This window comes from Portunus trituberculatus, chromosome 40 (genome assembly GCF_017591435.1).
Source record: "Portunus trituberculatus isolate SZX2019 chromosome 40, ASM1759143v1, whole genome shotgun sequence".
In the NCBI taxonomy this organism is placed as follows: Eukaryota; Metazoa; Arthropoda; class Malacostraca; order Decapoda; family Portunidae; genus Portunus; species Portunus trituberculatus.
Window position 1 is genome coordinate 10587501 of NC_059294.1, and position 5000 is coordinate 10592500.

The following is a 5000-nucleotide window of genomic DNA, read 5'->3' on the forward strand; positions in this document are numbered from 1 at the left end:
GGCGGGTCAATCAATGGGAAGCTTTAAAAGATTAAGACAAATTTATGGGGATACGCGTAAACAGGTGCTCATATCTTACAAGGAGTGCCACGTGTAAGTGATGGCTCTTTGCAGCTTCCCTTATTTATTAATGTTCTTATCTTATAATGTTACTACCAACACCACCATTGCCAACAACACCACCACCACCACCACCACCACCACCACCACCACCACCATCATTACGACTACACCATTATTACATATTACGGTCGACTGCATTTTTCTCCCAATGTTTCGGTAATTAAAGCGAAGGTTTTCTCGCCACTAAGCTCTACTAAAGTGAATGTGTTTCTCTCAGTCCAATTACCCACGCTTGACAAAACACTGCCTCGCTAAAGAACCATTGAGCATTGCAACACACACACACACACACACACACACACACACACACACACACACACACACACACACACACACGTCATGCAAATCCATTACATAAAATAGATAACAAAAAACATCATGGTGGTGAGGTGTGTGGTGGTAATAAGCCTCTCCGCACACATACATACACGCAAACACTTCTGAGCGACTAACTCATTAAGCGCCGTGCAGGGAATGCTTTATGCAAGGGTTGGCTCAGTGTGCACCCCGGACCTTTGATAAAACAGGATCAGCTCAGTGACTAGACACGCGAGCAGCGCGTGGTTTGAATTGCATCGCCGCATAGCAGGACGGGGAGGAGACTCGGTGGGAGGGAAAGGAGGGACGAGACGTGACTAACCAGCGGGGATAAGGCCCTGTGTAGTTAGGTCAAGAGTCATAATGAGAAGGTATAAGCTAAAAGCTGGCTAGGGTGAGAAGGCAACCCCGGATGGGAAATGGAGGAGAAGGGAGAGGAAGAGGAGATAACACGTGACCAACTGGCAGGGATAAGGCCTTAAGTGGCTGGGTCATGTGTCATATAACGATGAAAAGACATCATGAGTCTGCGTTCTGTAGATCAACAACATTGTAACGACCATTAAAGAGGTGAGGTTTGGCACTGATCAAGAGTGTCCCATTGGCAAACTATGTGTGTTCAGTAAGTGCATTCGACATAAGGGAAGCTGCAACACATCAGACCTGGATGTTCTGTATACCAAGTCAACTTATTCCCACTTATCAATCTCATTCATACGCTTGTCTTATTTTTATATGATACTTTCCTCCACATTACATTTTTTTTACTCTTTCTATTTGTCATTTTAATCCCTGTAGTACCATGACGCGTTTTCATATTCATTCGGCTTACTATTTGGTGATTTTATACAGCTACAGAAACTCAAGTAGGGATTAAAATAGTGAAGACTGTGGCCATTAATCTCCAGACTTCCATAGACCTTTCCTAATGTCAATAAAATTGTCTAATACCGAAACTCAAGGTAGAAATGCGTTCCAGTCCTGAATGGGTTAAAAAAGTGTTGGCTTTAAATTGCAGGTAAAAGGCACTTAAGGAAAAAACAATACAGTCAAGTGTAATACAATCGATGTGTTCTTGTCAATAAAACATCTCAAATTTGCCTCATGTACAGTACGAAAATGTGCCTAATCTAATTCATCCTACCTAATTCAATATGAGTTACTGGTGCCAAAGTTCCTCCATTACCTATTTATACTTACATATCATTTAATTACTAAATCAATCTATCTATCTATATGTAAACATTTGTCTGCATCTATCTATCTATCTGTCTACCTACCTACTCACCTACCTAATAGTCTACCTACCTACCTGCCTATCTATCTATCTACCTATCTATCTAATCCACCCACCAATCTACCTACCAGTCTACCTACCAACCTATCTATCTATCTACCAATCTGTGTACCAATCAAGCAGCAGGTCAGGCTCGCCAGGTCAGGTCAGGTCAGATTAGAGAGGGATTAGTCCGTGGCCACAATACTGAAGCTCTCCAATCACCCGTCGAGGAAGGAGAGGATCAAGCCATCGGGGGTAAAAAAGAAAAAAAACACATAGATGAAAGGAAAGAAAAAAAGAGAAAAAAAAACGAATGAGTGAAAACTAAAAGACTTCATCAGAAATCTACAGGACGTGAAGAAAATTTGGGAAAAAAAAAGACATGAATCAAACAGGCCAAAGAAAATGAGGTTAAGAGGATATGACAAAAAAAAAGGACAAAAAGAGAAGAAAAAAAAAAAAGAGAGAGAGAGAGAGGTAAGAGGTCACAGAAAACGGGATAAATCATCAAAAAAGTGTCCTGAGTGACTTTCCATAATCCTCTGACGGGGGAAGAGGAAGAAACAGAGTGGGAAAGAGGAAAGGAGGGGGAAGAAAGGAGGGAATGAGGAAGAAACGAAGAAGGAGGGAGGAGGAGGAAGAAGTTTGTGAAAGGGAGATAGCACTGGACAAAAAAGTCTTGGTTCCGAGAGAGAGAGAGAGAGAGAGAGAGAGAGAGAGAGAGAGAGAGAGAGAGAGAGAGAGAGAGAGAGAGAGAGAGAGAGAGAGAGAGAGAGAGAGAGAGAGAGAGAGAGAGAGATAGTAAAAGGTGACACTCTTCTGAGTCTTCTGAGTGCCAAAGAGAAGCAGCCAAGCGTGTCACGTGGAGAGAGAGAGAGAGAGAGAGAGAGAGAGAGAGAGAGAGAGAGAGAGAGAGAGAGAGAGAGAGAGAGAGAGAGAGAGAGAGAGAGAGAGAGAGAGAGGGGGAGAGGTAGAGGAAGGCGGGAAGGGATATTGGAGGGGGATGTTATAGGAAAACAAGGCACAACAGTGAGAAAGAAGAGAGAGAGAGAGAGAGAGAGAGAGAGAGAGAGAGAGAGAGAGAGAGAGATTCACCCTTGACCTCTGATAACGCTCTGTTTAGCACCTTCACTTTCATCATTATCATCACCATCATCAATTTCATTAGCAATATCATCATCATCATCATCATTACATACATCATTATCACTATCATTATTTTCATCATTATTATCATCATCACTATGGTTTTGTAGACAGCAGAGTGTCATTAACAACACTATTATTATCATAGATATGACATAGATATATTGTAAAACTCTCTCTCTCTCTCTCTCTCTCTCTCTCTCTCTCTCTCTCTCTCTCTCTCTCTCTCTCTCTCTCTCTCTCTCTCACTAGCACTTGCCTCTCACCTTCCCTTTCCCCTCTGCCCTTCCATCTCCTTACTACCTTTCTGCCTTCCTCCCTTTCCCCTTTCCCTCTCAACCTGACCTCTCTCTCCTGTCCCCCCTCATTTCCTCCTCCTCCTCCTCCTCCTCCTCCTCCTCCTCCTCCTCCTCCATCTTGCAATTTTTCCTTTTCCTTCACGTTTATCTTTCCCTGTCACTTTACTATCTCATTTTTATTACACTTTTTATTTTTTTCTCGTCATTCACCTCTTTCCTCCTTTTCTTCCATTCCTTTCTCCTTCCCTCTATTCCTCAATCCTCGTTCCTCCATACTGAGTGAGATGAGGCACGGGACACTTCAACAGAAAGAGGAGGAGGAGGAGGAGGAAGAGGAGGAGGAGGAGGAGGAGGAGGAGGAGGAGGAGGAGGAGGAGGAGGAGGAAGAGGAGGAGGAGGAAGAGGAACGTTTTATTCAGGTTCGTTTAAGTAGTTCTTAGAAGCACATACGTACATACACACACACATACATACATACATACATACATATAGATAAACATACACAGACAAACACACCTAAACAAACAGACAGACGGACAGACAAACAGACAGACAGATAAACAGATAGACAGACAGACAGATAGAGAAAAACAGTAGAGCACACACACACACACACACACACACACACACACACACACACACACAGATAAACTAACTCACATTACTGCTTTTAATATCTATGCAACATTACTCTATTATCATTATTACTATTATCATTATTGTATTGAAGTTCTTTCCTTCCTTCAGAAGCTTAATGCCACCAGACTGCCTTCTTTCATCCTCCCACTTCCAGCCTGCCCTGCCGAGGCCGTCTTTTCCAGCACAGGAGGCCCCCCACTCCCCTCATCCTTCACCCACCAGCGAGAAAGGTCACCAAGGGGGTGGGAGGTGGTGAGTGGGTATGACAGCACACATGGGAGGGAGAGAGGAGAGGGAGAGGGAGAGAAGCAGGGTAGGGACAGAGCATTACTACTACTACTACTACTACTACTATTGCTGCTACTACCACTACAACCACCAGCAAGGAACCACCGTCAGAACCTACACTATTACTACTACTACTACTACTACTACAAGTATAACCACCACAACAATAACCACCACCACAAGCAACAATAACAACAACAGGAAGGGTACGGGCGGGTGGTCAAGTGTAACGGAAGTGTCTCAACATCATAATAAGAATCTCGAGACCACCTGAGGACCAGCTGTGGAAATCTGTCGTCTGGCGGTCACACTCCCTGCCCTAAACATTCCTTCGCGACCCGGCCACGTGGAGCACTGGCCGGCGACTAAGTACTGACCTAAGGAAGCTTAACTTTCTCCCTCTTTCTCTTTCCCTCTGCCTTCCTGCTGATCTAGACGGCGGGCGGCTCTAGGAAAGCTGCACTCGTTAATCTGGTAACATTCATCGCTTGCTTCGTATGTGTGTGTTTTTTTTCCTTTAATTCTAAGCTCTCCGTTGTTGTTGTTAGTGTCACAGAGGTTGAGGTGCGGTAGATAGAACAAAAAATAGAATAAAAGAGGGAAAAGTATACGAGGAAGTGGCCGAGGAAGAAGGAAGAAAACGAGGAAACTGAAACGTGAAAAGATCAACCGTGGAGGAGTAAAAAATGAAAGATAAATGGCAGAGGATAAGAACGATGAGGAAACAGCGCAGTGAAATAAAAAAAAGAAGTCAAAAAGAAAAGAAATAAAAGAAATACGGTGAAAAATAGGCAAAAAAGATAGTTCCGGAGAGAGAGAGAGAGAGAGAGAGAGAGAGAGAGAGTTCTTTACAACAATCCTCATCTCCGTTTCCTTAGTCTCTGAGGATAGTTTGGCCAACACACACA

General features: G+C 43.6%; 1 long non-coding RNA gene across 1 annotated transcript in view; it reads right to left on the bottom strand.

Annotated features, from left to right (window-relative positions):
- The window catches only part of LOC123516028, a 21147-nt gene that overhangs the window by 2804 nt on the left and 13343 nt on the right, over window positions 1–5000 (bottom strand). The window lies entirely within an intron of this gene.